Source organism: Agelaius phoeniceus, chromosome 11, assembly GCF_051311805.1.
Source record: "Agelaius phoeniceus isolate bAgePho1 chromosome 11, bAgePho1.hap1, whole genome shotgun sequence".
In the NCBI taxonomy this organism is placed as follows: Eukaryota; Metazoa; Chordata; class Aves; order Passeriformes; family Icteridae; genus Agelaius; species Agelaius phoeniceus.
Window position 1 is genome coordinate 5,883,031 of NC_135275.1, and position 14,609 is coordinate 5,897,639.

Here is a 14,609-nt window from a genome sequence, read left to right on the forward strand (position 1 = left end):
CTGCTGCTGATCACCACTGGCTACAGGAGATAAACCTGGAGACCACCACAGCTGCCTCCAGACCTGTGTTATCCTGTCATCCTATGAACTAATAACTTTGACAATTCATATAAATGGAAAAATTTGTATTAAGCTCCTTAGAAACGTCATCTTTTCTACTGACTCTGTGGAAACTCAGAAAATTCACTGAGAATGTTCTGTGTACGTTTGACAGGAGTGCTTGCAACAGTTCTCAACTCAAGTCAAAGGCAGGAGCATTTGTTTCCTGCATTATAGGAACTTTGCCAGTTTGGTCCATGCTTTCCTACTAGAAAATATCTTGGAAAGAAATCAGGAAGAGACGCACAAACAATTCTTGTCAATTTTTGTCATTGATGTCTATGTAAACATGCTCCTGGAAATCCAGATCCATGACTTCTAGAACAAGCAGTGGGATCTCTGGGAAGCAGGGCAGGGGCTGACAGGCAGGGACACCCTGCACCTGCCTGATGCTGGGGCAGCAGGAGTTTGTCCATTTTCCTGTCTCCATGGGAGAGCCACCTTGGCTGGGAAACGATCCCTTCACTGGTCTAGGATGGAGGCACAGCCAGTGCAATGCCAGGGAGTGCCTTTACCCTGGAGGAAGGGAGGAGGCAGAGGAAGAGGGGGAAGTTGGGAAGCTGCACCCGGGGCTCTGCAGGGCTCCTGGCCAGGGCTCAAAGCACAAGGAGCCAGAAGAGCTTGGCCGGACAATCCCGAGCTCTGGACGCTTTGTCCTCAGCACCGGGAAGAACCCGTTTGCTTCTCCAGGCCCTGGGCACTGCTCCGGTGCTGCTCATGCAAGTTACACACAGACACACAGCTACCTGCTCTGTCTCAACCCTCTTCAGCACTGGACAGCACAACACAGTAACATGTTCTCTTCAGTACATGGTCTAATTATTAATAGTCCTGCAAACACTCACATTCAAAGCACACACACACACAAAAACCCCAAACCCTGGTACAAACCTTGCATCAACACAAAATGCATGTTGCTGTTCAGAAACACAGGGCAGCACTTTTGGCCAATGCTTTTTTCCTATTAGATCTTTCAAAGGATTTCAAAAGTGATATTGTTTGGCAACTTCTTCAAGGAACAAACTGGAGAGGCTTCTGATGTTTTAAAGATTTATTGGTTTGCTTTCACTTTCCTTTTGGCATCCTTACACTTCACCTGGCATTCCAGAAAATTGTGAAAATCCAAAATAATATCTGGGGAAGTTTCTGAATTCATTCATGTTTCTCTCCAAGACTTTCTTGACATACATACAAGGAACTGGTCCTGGAACACCCACAGAAGCAGGGGTTTCCCTGACTCGACATTACAAGACACCATTATAGACTCCAGTGTACTAAAACACTTCTGTTGCCTGGTAATTACAAAGCCTGAAGCTCTTCTAGAGGCTTTCCCCAGTGCAATTTCAATTGGTCCCTCTCTGCTCAACTCTCTAGGCCTGTCCAGGTCTCAGTGAAGGGCAGCAGAGCCTTGTGGTGCCTCAGCCCCTGCTCCCGGTTCTGTCCCATCAGCAAACGCTGAGGCAGCGCTCTGTCCCTTCTGCCAGGTCACTGGGGAATAAGGCAAACAAGGCTGGCCCCAGCACGGCCCCCTGAGCTCACAGCTATCTGAGTTTGGAGCTGCCCTGGCCACTTCTCTGCCCCACTGGCCCTGAGCTGCCTCAGGAGCCTGTTAGGGGAGGCAGGGACAAAGCCTTGCTGAAGTCCCTGCTGACAACAACCACTGCTCTCCCCTCACAAACCCAGCCAGTCACTGCAGCAGAGGGGGCTGTGGGATTGGTCAAGCATGGTTTCCATTCCTGTTACTGCACAGGCTCAGAGATGGCATCCAAGAGGAGCTGTTCTGTCACCTTTCTGGGGATGGAGCTGAGGCTGATGGGCCTGCACTTTCCTGGCTCCTTCTTGGTGCCCTTTTGCAAGACTGCAGTGATGTTGGCTTTCCTCCACTGCTCACGCCTCTCTCTGGGGCTGTCTCCTTCCCTGACCTGCTGGCAGAGCACCCTGTGCCAGAGGCAGGAGCAGAGATTTCCCTTGGCCCCAAAAGGGAATGCTGGGCTCAGGCCGAGTGTCAGTACGAGCTGACAGCGGGAGGAGAAGGAGGGAAGGAGCAGGGCTCACGCAGGGCTGAGCAGGGAGTAGAGCCCTCGTGGCTCTAGGCCTGCTCTGCAAGCTCCCCGGCCTCTTCTTTCTCCCATAGAGAGAGAGGAACAGCACCTCAAAGTGACCAGGGAACCTGGCCATGGAGCAGGACTGGGACTGCCAGCCCTCAGGGAAACCGGCCATGGAGCGGGGCTGGGGCTGTGACACCTCAGGGAAACCGGCCATGGAGCGGGATGGGGCTGTGACACCTCAGGGAAACTGGCCATGGAGCGGGATGGGGATGTGACACCTCAGGGAAACCGGCCATGGGACGGGGCTGGGACTGCCAGCCCTCAGGAAATCTGCCATGGAGCAGGCCTGGGGCTGTGACACCTCAGGGAAACTCACCATGGCAGCCACCTCCAGAGCTTTTGAAGTACTTGTTTCTTGGTTTAATGCCCTTCAAAGGATCAATCTAGCATCTTTGCATATGAGCATGACATACAAGGCTATTTAAAATTGAGTCTGATCCAATCATCAAAGATAATGGATGTTACCTCTAAACTTACCTTTTCATGATTGCCAAGCAATATGGAACTTGTCTTATGTCTGACTTAAAATATCCAGAATGCAAAATTCATTCTCAAGACAGGAAAAAAGAAAACAATGGAAATAGGATATAGGCAATCTTCAAAAGGTGCAGAGAAGAAAACAAACATTAGAAAACCTTAGAAAAATTTGGCTTTTTCTTCATCTTCTCAGTATTTGCTGTTTGAATGTTTCTTGTCTTACTTGTCCCTCTCAAAACAAGGCATGTTACAGCTTTATTGTCTCAGTGCTGTATTTCCCCAATCGCTGCCTTGCCATTTCAGCTCTGGTTTATTGGAAATATACAACAAGGGACTCTTCATGGAAGAGAGTTGCACAAGCCTCTGGATTCCTCACCGTTCACCTCTGCCAATGCTCACACTAATCTCCTAACACACCTGAGCTTCCTGTCTTTCTGTCAGAGAAAGATTCAGCTAAAGTCAAGGAAACAGGGCAGGGGGAGATGGAAACCTTCCCTTGAGATGCTTTTGGGAAGGCCTGCAAGGACCCTGCCTTCCCCTGGAACAGAGGTGGTCACGATGCATGGTGTTGGCTGACTTGCCCTAGGTGCCCCCTCTATTCCAGAAGGACTTGTGCCCACTTCATCACTTGTCTGTCCCTCCAGTTCCAGGGCCTCAAACCTGCTCTGTAAGGTGCTAAACCTGTACGTCAGCTGTAAGTTTTCAGAATAAGGCACTGAGCATGGCTCTAAGTAGGTTTTTTAGTCAGGTTTACAATATATTTTGAGAAGAAGAAGGAGCAGAGAAGGTGTGAAAAATGGGTATTATATGATTGGCTTTTCGCAAATATTAAAATTAATACTATATGTGTTATGTTGGAAAGTTATGTTGTATTAATCCTTTTTTGTAGTCCTATACTAATCTTTTAAAGTAGTGTGGTGAATATAGTTTTAGGCTACAGAAACTGTGAAAGATACTTTTTCTAAATAGCTCAAGCAGAGATAACAGTAACAAGACGCCAAAACTCTAAGAGAAGAAATATTGCCTCCTTATCGGGAAGAACCAGACTTTGAGGGACCAAGACAATTGATTTACAAGATGAGGGAGGGGTTGACACTCACAAGAAAACACCCATTGTTTGAAAAGAATTTTGGCATCGTGTATGAGATATATGAATAAGCAACAGGCTATTACTTGTAATCTTTTGTTAGCAAAGTGTGTTCTGAGGCAGAGCAGAGCACCCAGACATCTGTAATTCTTGGCTTTTTTTATTGTCCTTTATTGTCCTAACTCTTAATTGTCCAAATTCTTATTTCTCTAATTTTTATTACTATTTTTGTAACTAATTTATTACTTTTAAAATTTTAAAACAAGTGATTGGCATTTTACACAGAAGGGGCAGATACCACACAAGAATCCAGCACAGTCTCCCCAGCTTTTTCATCTGGCTTCTATGAAGCACAATGCCCAGCGCTTGCACTGCACCGTCTTTTCATGTGTTCTGGTGATCAGAACCATCCCATGGCCAGCCCCAGGATAATCTGGGTGCCAAAGTCCTGTTGCCTGCAAACATCACACTCTATTTTACTCAGCTGGTGCTCATCTCAGCATATTTCCTGAGTTGGCTTCATGAATGTTTTCTTTATCTTGGCAGTTCTAGCAGATGTTCTTAGGGCCCCTAAATTCTGCATGCTTTGTGTCCACTATCAGTGGGCATCCTTCTTCCCAAGCTTTGTCAACCTCCTTCTGGGTCTGAGATCAGTGAAACGTGCCCAGCCCTGAGTCTTAAAAGACAATTCTAGCAACAATTACTTTGCTTTTCTAACACCTGGCCATCACTTCGAGCTTGTAGGCTGCAATGTGTGTCACAGGTTAAACGTCTGTTCTTGTTGATCAGGCTCGGAAGTGTGTAGAGGCCAGGCACGACAGGACGTGTTTTCTTCAGGAAATGGGACGTATGGCCCAGTTTGCAAGAGGTGCCCGCCCGCGCCTTCCAGAGTGCCAGAACGTTGCCGGCGCCATTGCAGGGCTCAGGGCGCTGCCTTGTGGGCGAGAGCCGCCATGACAGCGCGGGCGCCGCGCGGCGGGGCCGGAGGGCGGGAAGGGGCGGGCGGGTGTGAGGGGCGGGGCGGTTCCTGCCCAGAGCCGAGCCCGCGCTGGTCGTGGGCGCATTCCCGGCGCGCTGTTGGGAGGGTGCAGTCGCTGCTCGGGCTCAGGGAGAAGCGTGCGGCCGCTGCGGGGTCCCAGTCCGCAGATCGGGCTGCTGGCCGAGGCTGCAGTGCCAGAGCTGCCGTGCGCCGTGGCGGTGCCAGAGCCCCCGACAGAGCCGAGCTGGCAGTGCCGACACCTGAGGGAAGCCCGGCCATGGCAGCGCCGGGGCCGCTGGGCAGAGCCGGGCTGGCAGTGCCGACACCTGAGGGAAGCCCGGCCATGGCAGCGCCGGCGTCGCTCCTGCCCCGGAGCCGCCAGCAGGAGCGACGCCTGGGACCTGCCGGCAGACCGGCACTGCTTGGCCCTCTTCACTAGATCCGAGAGAGTAGCACCACAGATAGTAAAAATACTGAAACATCTGATTTAAAACACCAGAGGGAAACCACAGAATTGAAAAAAAAAAGGAAGGTCTGGCAAAATATTCAGGGCATGAATGGGAAGCCTGAAAAGATACCAAATCTAATTACTTAGATAATCTCAACTATATCAGGAAGAACATGAGGGTGTGAAAAAACGTTCAAAAAGTTTCGAAAAGAAAAAGGTCTGCCTGTGTCATTTTGTTAGTGCATTAAACTCTGAAAAAGCAGTCAGGTATTTCTTTGTCCAGTGCTATGAATTTAATAGCAGGATTTCTTGCAGTTGTCCTTCACATATGCCACATAAAGGGAGTTGAGTGCTTAGATTCCATGGAAGCCATCAGTTAGTAAAAGTAGTGTTCCGCTTTTTAGTAGTTCTGTAGTAAGTCGTTAGTAAAAGACATTGTTCTGCCAATGGATGCTGATCCCTGATGCGTTTGTGCTCGATCCATGGAAAGGCAAATTTTTAGTAATAGGCTGTTGGAAAACAGGTGTTTTCTGCTAGTAGGTGGTACAAACACATTGCTTTTTGTGGTAGAAACTGAAGCAACTTCAGCAGCCTGCTCCTTTTTCTCCACCTATCCTAAAAGATGATTCATGCAGGTTAAAACATGAAACAAACCTCGGGGCTCTGGGCCTGTGCTGCAGGCTCACCTGCCTCTCCCCAGAATCAGGGAAGGAACAGCCAGAGGACACTGCAGTGTTCCTCAACGCAACAACGGGAGCAGAAGGTGGACAGGAGCAGGGCTCACGCAGGGCTGAGCAGGGAGTAGAGCCTCGTGGCTCTGGGCCTGCTCTGCAAACTCCCCTCCACTCTTCTTTCCCGCATAGTTAGATAGAAATAAAAACCTCGAAATGACCATGTCACTGGAGGAGAGGGGACTCAGCGCAGACACCAGCCATGGCTGGCAGAGAGCAGGAGGGCCCTGGTGCCAGGGAGGCAGGTGAGGGCAAAGCAGCCCTGTGACAGCCTGGCCCAGGGGCTCTTGTTGCAGCAGGCAGTGTGGGGATCAGAGCAGACGCAGGGGGAGGCAGGAACTGCTCGGCCATGCGGGTGCTGGGAGCCTCCCTCCTGCCCAAGTGGGGCCCAGCTGGGCCAGGGGGCAGCTCCTGGGACAGCCATGCCCACAATGGCCCCTGCTCTGCAAGCCTCCAGCCCTGCCCATCAGCCAGGCAGGGACAGAGCAGCCTTGGGGCCGATGCTGCTGCAGGCTCAGAGCCCCGCAGAGCTGCTCATGCCCGCTGCCACTGGCTCTGTCCCCTGCAGCCTGCATGCTGTGTCACCGAGCCGAGGCTGACCCCTGTGCCTCCCCAGGCCCTGGCAGCTGCTCCTGTGCTGCTCCTGCACTGCCCAGGGCACCCACGGGCCCTGCTCGGGCCTGAGGCAGAGCAGAACCAGCTGGGGCTGTGACAGCTCTGCTGCTCTGGGCACGGCTCTTGGGCAAAGCACCCGCCTGTCCCTGGGCTGGGGGCAGTGCCCAGGCTGGGCTTGGCAGAGCCCATCCGCTCCTGGAGGGCTGGGGGCGCTGCTCTGGCCTGGCCTGGCCCGGCCCTGGGGTCCCTTGACATTCCTGCTTGCCCTTGCATCCACCAGGGATGGGCAGGAGCTCCATGGCCCCGGCCTGGCCGCACAGTCAGGACTGGAGCCTTCCCGTGGCTCCCCAGGACACAAGAGCCTCAGCCCCAGCTCCCAAACACGGCCTAACAGGGTTTGCTGCTATTGATCCCTGTTAGACCTTTGAAAGGATTTTGAAAGTAACGTTGTTTGGCAACTCCTTCAAGAAACAAACGTGACTCGCTTCTAATCAGTAAAAGGTTTATTGGTTTGCTTGCACTTCCTATAGGCTATCCTTATGCTTCCTTCGGCGTTCCAGAAAATAATGAAAATCTAACAAATTCTTCCAAGAAGTTTCTGAATCCACTATTAGGAGAAGTCTCTACATTCACTATCCTTACATACAGTTAAGTAGCTGCACCTGTAACATACAGAGATGTAGCGGTTTACCTGACTGGACCACACAACATGATGTTCTACACACCGCTACACTAAAAAACTTCTCTTCCCTCTTCATTACAAATTTAAAGCTCTTCTCGAGGTCCTGAATTCATTTTGCATGCACATTCATACCTGCAATCCCTCCCCAGGCTCAGCTTTCCCCCAGACTTACCAGGGAACAGATGTTACATACTCACCTCAAGCAATAATCTACGTCTGTCTTCCTAACCCTCTTTTTCTTCACTGAGTTCTACCAATCTACAAAATAACTGTGGACCCTCTGCACAAAAGAAACAACCAATTAATAGGCTTAAACGCTTGTGATTGTGCTGCTGCTTCTAACAATCATGACCAACACAGCACTGAAATCAGAAATCAATTCTTCACCATCCTTCCTGTTCTCCTGCCCCCCACCACACCTTGGCTTCAGCAGAAATGTTCCCTACTGCGGCCTGCTGTGCTAAGAACATGGAAAGAAAGGCAGCAGCAGTTTTCCTCAACATGCTGCAATCTGAATTGCAGTGAAATTGCAGCTCTTTCATTTGAAGCTCAGCACCAGCACCCCACACCTTCCCCCAGAACTGAGGCCTGCTGAGGCCTGAGCTCTCCATTTCAACACACCCTGTAAATCAGGCTGGCTGGAAGATTGCAGGCCGCTAACTGTGTGAACACAGCAGTGCCTTTCATCACAGTTATCTAATCAGTCTCATGGAAGGCACATCCTTTAAGCTTGTCTTAAGACTCTAGTCTACAAAATAGAACCAGCAATTGTTTTGGTGGCCTGTGCAGGTTTTGGGCACTGTGTGTATGTTTCCTTTGGTTGTTGTTGTCTTTCTTTCTAAATACAAAATTGACTGGATTCAGAAGAGAAAGCCCCAGATGCATTAGCACAAAGAACCACAGGGACATATGTGGCTCACAAGAAGAACACTCAAACGTTTCTAACGGTAACACCAGAAAGAGAGGAAAAAGTTAAAGATGATTTAAATACCTGAAAGGATCCAAAATGTCTAGGTAACCTGACAAGTGACTAAGTTTCTGGTAAACTCTAAAAGTCCAGATTCCTATTCGGTAATTGTCTGAAAGACAAGAAAGCCAGAAATCTGCTTGACCTCTCTTTTACCAGGACTTTCTCACAGGATTCTACCACAACTTGGACCACAAATAAGGGTGGCAAATTTTGACTAGAAGACTTTCATAACTAGGCAGCATTTTTTCCTCCTCACTGAATTCCAGGAAGGGTTTAAAAGGAAAAAAAATACAAAAGGGGTTGAAGAAATTCTGTCATACCTCTTAGGCGTTCATCATCTTTGGAGAAGAAAAAAACTCTAGCACTTCCTGTGCGTGGTAAAGAAAGAAACCTAGACAAGGACAAAGGGATTTGAGCATCCTAAATTGTACTATCAAATTCCATGAACATGACTTCAAACTCTAGTGCTTCAGAGAAATGGTATACATTGAAAAGCTTTATTCCCTAGGAACCCCAAATAGAGCTTTTTATTTTACAAAACCCACTTTTAGAGAGAAAACTGACTGTGTCTTTGGCTTTTAGCCAAACTCACTTTGGAGTTGGTCCAACCAAAATGACCCAGTTAATTTCTTGTGCTCAACTCTCTCTTCCCATAGTCATCTTCACATCAAATGTGCTGCTGGGAGTTTTGACTCTGTGCAGCACAAACGATTTTCCGAGATGACTTTGGTTGCTCAGAGGTGTGCAATGTCCGTTTCCCATTTCCTGAGTTAATATTCCCACAGCATCCAACTACTACAGCCAAGTAGACAACAAAGAGAAATGGAACTTGCGTTTCTTGGTCCTGTTCAATCTCTGACATCTCAGGCTCATCATCACCCTCAGAACTGCTGTCTTGGAAACGTGGATCCTCTTGCCATGTGGCTTTTACCGGCTTTATTGTTCCAAGGGCATAAGGCTCTGCAATGACAGCACCCATAGAGAAAAAAAGCCAAAACCAGATTCTTCCCCTACTGGTCAGGAAAAATTCCTCCTTTCAAGTGAAATACTTAGAGTGGAGAAGACAGATTTGGGAAGGACAGAATCTGCCCCTGCCAGATTTTCTAAGCTACATCTCTGCTCCACTTTGTTCTAGGGATCCCTTATGTATTCTTAAACATTTGTCATTGCATTCAGAAGACCATGAATACCTTCTCAGTTCAGCACAAGTGTGGGGGACTCGTTGCTTTGTGCTGTTGCGTTGGGTTTTTTAATATTGTGGATAACTTCTCGCGGTTTCTTTTCTCTCCTACATGACTGGGACTCGATTTAATGTTGTTTCATCTTCATTTCAGACGGCCTCATTTTATCTAAGGTTAGGACACCCCAAAGATCATGTGTCATTCCGTTTCTTTTTTCTAAAGGTCCAAGAGTAGAATTCAGTAACAAACAGAATGCGCATGGATCTTGGGGTCAGCTCCCGGACTTTGCTCCTCCCTCTACATTAACACACATTTCCTTTAAAATCTTGTTGGGTTCTATGAAACTTGATATGACTGGTTTGTCACCTTTTTCCCCGTTTGAGGAATTCAGGGCATGAGAACCAGCTTTTTCACCACTCAGCAGAAACCCCAATGCCTTCTCAAAGCATGCCTTTAGAATTCCTGAGATGCAAGCAAGAGTTACCTCTCATTAATCTACCACAGCCCTGGCAAGCAGAAATGAAGATGAAAATGCTTCTTCCTAATTACTGACTTCTGCTGCTGAAAATCCCCTGGACCCTGACCTTCTTTACACTGTATTGCCCTACAGTGCCTGCCAGAAGCTCTTCCTTAGCAATGGCATGTTAGAAGGGTTCTGCTGTTGCCTTCTTTGATGCCCAACTCCTCTGTGCCTCCAAAGAAGGAAAACGTGAAAGTACTCAGCTTCTGAGCTGTGTCGTTCTCAGGCAAAGGTCCCAAATGGAAGGGAAATACCCTGGGGCAGAGTCCTGTGCATCCTCTTTGCCCCAGGGTATTTCCTCCGTCTATTCTGGTTTGTTCTTTGAAGGTCCAATCAAGTCTTTCAAATCCGCAGCAATACTGTCAAAGTTGTCTTCAGCCACTTGAGGCAGTGCCTCACTCTCTTCTTTCTTCTTTTTTTGGCTTTACTGAAATGAGATTGTTCAAAGATAGCAACACAGCACACGTCCTTTTCAGAGACAGCTTCCCTAAGAGCCACCTTGCTCTGAATGTCTCCCTAAGCATATCCAAGCCCGTTAAGGAGTGGTTCATTATCAAGGGTAAGCAGTGGGGAAACATCAGAGGTTGGAGTCTAAAGGCAGGAACAAGAGTCCTTTGTAATTAGCCACATCCTTAAGTGACTTTTCACTGAATACACGGGTACACAGAAATCAAGGTATTTAGCACAGACTTCTTTCCTGCCAATAGAAACATCAAGAGCTGATATGGTTTTCTCACAGACCTGCACATCTCAAGGTCCCTGCACTGAGCGTTCTCACCTTCACTTCCGGCAAGCAACACATGGACTAGAAAGAAAAGATGACGCTACGTGCTGCTGTTGGAGGTCCCAGCTGAGGTCCGACGTCGCTGGTGCGAGCGGCTGCTCCTGCGGGATGTCCCCGACCATGTCCCCCTACGCCTGGGCCTCTCAGCACTCGCTGCTGTCCTCCTGCTCCTGTCCTGGCGACTCCTGGACCGCACAGTTTGAGTCGAGGCCCGGCGCTGCTGGCGGGAGCGGCTGCGTCTGGGGGGCGTCCCCGATGACGTGTCCCTTCGCCTGGGCCTCTCAGTCCTTCGCCTTTTCCTGCTGCTCTTGCCACGGCGACTCCTGGACCGGACAGGTGGACTCTGGGCCCAGCCTTGCTGGCGGGAGCGGCTGCGTCTGGGGGATGTCTGTGATGGTGGCTCCGTTTGCCTGGGCCTCTCAGCCCTTGGCCCTGTCCCCCTGCTCCTGTCACGTCGACTCCTGGAGCGGACAGGTGCACTCTGGGCCCGACCTTGCTGGTGGGAGCGGCTGTGTCTGGGGGATGCCTGTGATGGTGGCTCCGTTTGCCTGGGCCTCTCAGCCCATGGCCCTGTCCCCCTGCTCCTGTCACAGGGACTCCTGGAGCGGACAGGGGGACTCTGGGCCCGACCTTGCTGGTGGGAGCGGCTGCGTCTGGGGGACGTCCGTGCAGATGTCTCCCTTTGCCTGGGCCTCTCAAACCGTGGCCCTGTCCCACTGTTCCTGTCACAGGGACTCCTGGAGCGGACACATGGACTCTGGGCCCGACCTTGCTGGCGAGAGCGGCTTTGCCTGCGGCCGGGCCCAGAACGTCTGGAATGGACCCTGTTCTCAGGGTCAGAGGACCTGCTGCATGTTGACCTTGATCTGCTGATTCTCCTGGTGTCCAGTGAGGAAGATGGCAGCGCCTGCTGCCACGCTGCGTGTTGAGGCCTGCTGTGGCTGCTCGTCTCTGGAGATGGCGATGGGGAAACCAGCACCAATGGCACAGGGCTGTGGGAGCTGGGCATGATGGCCTCAGATTCTAAGGAGCCATGAGCAGATTCCAGTCCTGACTGTCTGGCCAGCCTGGGGCCATTGAGCTCTGACTCAACCCTGGAGGCTGTAAGGGCAAGCGGGAATGTCAAAGGCCCCCCAGGCCCAGGCCAGGCCAGGCCAGGCCAGAGCAGTGCCCCCAGCCCTCCAGCAGTGGACGCACTCTGCCAAGCCCGGCCTGGGCACTGCCCCCAGCCCAGGGACACAGGGGGGCTTTGACTCATACATGTTCCGAGCCCAGCACAGGTGTCACACTCCCATCTGTGTGTGCTGTTTCTCAGGCCAGAGCAGCGCCTATGGGTGCCCTCGGCAGCACAGGAGGAGCACAGGAGCAATTCCCAGGGCCTGGGGAGGCAAACAGGCTCATAGCACTGAGAACAAAGTGTGCCAGAAGGTGGTTGTCTGGCCAAATGCTTCTGGTTCTTCCCGCTTTGAGCCCTTGTGGACACACAGGTTCCCTGCAGAGCCCCAGGTGCAGCATCCCAACTTACCCCTCTTCCTCTGCCTCCTCTCTGCCTCCAGGGTAAAGGCAATCCCTGGCATTGCACTGGCCATGCCTCTCTCCTAGCTCCGCAAAGGCATCGTTGTCCTCCCATGTCGGCTGTCTGATGGAGAAAGGAAGAGATGATGAATTTCTGCTGCCCTCCCCTCATGGAGATCCAGGGTGTCCCTGCTCTTTCTCCAGCGCTTTTCCAAGTTGGGCACGAAGCTGAAGCCCAGACTCACGGGACAGGGCAGGGCCAGGGCTCCTGGGGCAGGGCCTGGCACAGCACAGCACTTGTACCCTCCTGGCTGGTGGGCCAGGCAGAAGGACACCAACCTGAAGGGGATTCGGATCCCCAAGATGAACATTTCAACAGGGAATTCCCCACTGTCTCTGCACAGGGGGCACTTGAGGCATAAAAGACCAGCGCGCATGGCCTGTCCCTGCAGGGCAAACACAGGCAGGGTGAGCGAGGCCCTGCTGCTGCTGCTGCTGCTGCTGCTGAGCACCTGCTGTGCCCCAGGGCTGAGGGGAGGGCTCCAACCTGGATGCAGTCCCTGTGGAACCAGGCCCTTTTGCACGTTGGGCACACCAGGGTTGTGAAGGTCTTTCTGTCCTCCACAGGCTCCAAGCAGATGGAGCAAATGGTGTCCGGCTCTGGAGTCACCTCCACCTCCTGCTCTGGACGGTGCTCAGGGCAGAAGGAGCTGGGGGCAAAGCAAAGGGGAAAGTGAGAAATGCTGGATCCTTCCCCAGTGATGGCCAGAAAGGGAGAGGAGGTACCTGAACGGAGTAACGTATACATTGACACAGCCGCCCTCCTTGGCACAAGGCAGGTGGAACCATCTGTCACAGTACTCCTTGCAGCACATGATGGTTGCCCCGCTCTGGCCGCAGACGCAGCAGTACTGGAAAGAGCCAAGCAGCCCCATCAGCAGCAGCAGCAGCAGCAGCCTCGAGGGCTCCCCTGGCAGCCCCACGGCTCCGGGCAGGGCGCAGGATGTGGCCGCTGCCGGGTCCCAGCCCACAGAGCCGCCTGGTGGAGGAGGGAGGCTCCTGTGCCAGGGCCTCTGTGCCACAGCTGCTGGGAGCCAGACTTTGTCGCGGCTCTTGGGCCGGCCTTTCTTTCCTGCTCTCTGCGCTAAGCTCTGGCAAACCTCGCCAGGCACAAATCTCCCTGCTCTTGTCACGCTCTCACCTTCTGTGCCGCCCGCCGGACTGCAATTTGGAGATCCCGAGGGAGAAAGCCCATGAGTCCAACGTGGTGATTCTCTTGGCGAGATAGAAGAGTGGCGAAGAGCTGCAGGCAAGGGGAGGAGCTGATGAGGAGAGGGCGGCAGGAGCTGCTCATTGCAACGGTGGAGGGAGCGCCCGGAGTCACTCACCATGCAGAACACGTGGGCACAGAGCCCACCCTTCTCCAGTTTGTCACCGCACATGTCCGGGTCAGCCTCGGCACGGCGACACAGCATGCAGGCTGCAGGGGACAGAGCCAGTGGCAGCGGGCATGAGCAGCTCTGCAGGGCTCTGAGCCTGCAGCAGCATCGGCCCCAAGGCTGCTCTGTCCCTGCCTGGCTGATGGAGGCCTTGCACAGCAGGGGCCATTGCGGGCACGGCTGTCCCAGGAGCTGCCCCCTGGCCCAGCTGGGCCCGACTTGGGCAGGAGGGAAGCTCCCGGCCCCGGCATGGCGGAGCAGCTCCCCCTGCCTCTGCTCTGATCCCCACACTGCCTGCTGCAACAAGAGCCCCTGGGCCAGGCTGTCAGAGGGCTGCTTTGCCCTCACCTGCCTCCCTGGCACCAGGGCCCTCCTGCTTGCTGTCAGCCATGGCCGGTGTCTGCTCTGAGTCCCTGTCCTCCAGTGACATTGTCGCTTGAGGTGTTGGTCCTCTCTCTCTATGGGAGGAAGAAGAGTGGGGGGGGGGGAGTTTGCAGAACAGGCCCAGAGCCACGAGGTTCTACTCCCTGCTCAGCCCTGCGTGAGCCCTGCTCCTGTCCGCCTTCTCCTCCCGTCGCTGCGTTAAGGAACACCACAGTGTCCTCTGGCTGTTCCTCCGCTGATTCTGGGAAGGGAGAGGCAGGTGAGCCTGCAGCACAGGCCCAGAGCCCCGAGGTGTGGGGCCCCTCTGGTCCCTGAGCAGCCACGTCCCTGCCCTACCTTCTCCTCCCGTCGTCAGGTCGCACTGACACTCGGCCTGAGCCCAGCGTTCCCTTTTGTGGCCTTGGTCGCACAGGTCACAATGGCCACTCTGACATCAGCACCGTGTACCCAAAATTGGGGCAGCCATGGCCTCAGGTCCCTGGCATCCACTTGTGGCGGCCCCCTCGGGCACCGAGGCTCTGAGATGGGTCCGAGCGTTTGCTCAGGGTGGAACCAGGGCCAGGACTCCTGCAGCAAGTGCAGGGTCAAAT

The 14,609-nt window shown here is 52.6% G+C and overlaps 1 pseudogene; it reads right to left on the reverse strand.

The window, feature by feature from the left end:
* Window positions 1-11,517: 11,517 nt before the first annotated feature.
* Window positions 11,518-14,065, reverse strand: LOC143695058 (E3 ubiquitin-protein ligase PHF7-like; annotated as a pseudogene).
* Window positions 14,066-14,609: the final 544 nt, after the last annotated feature.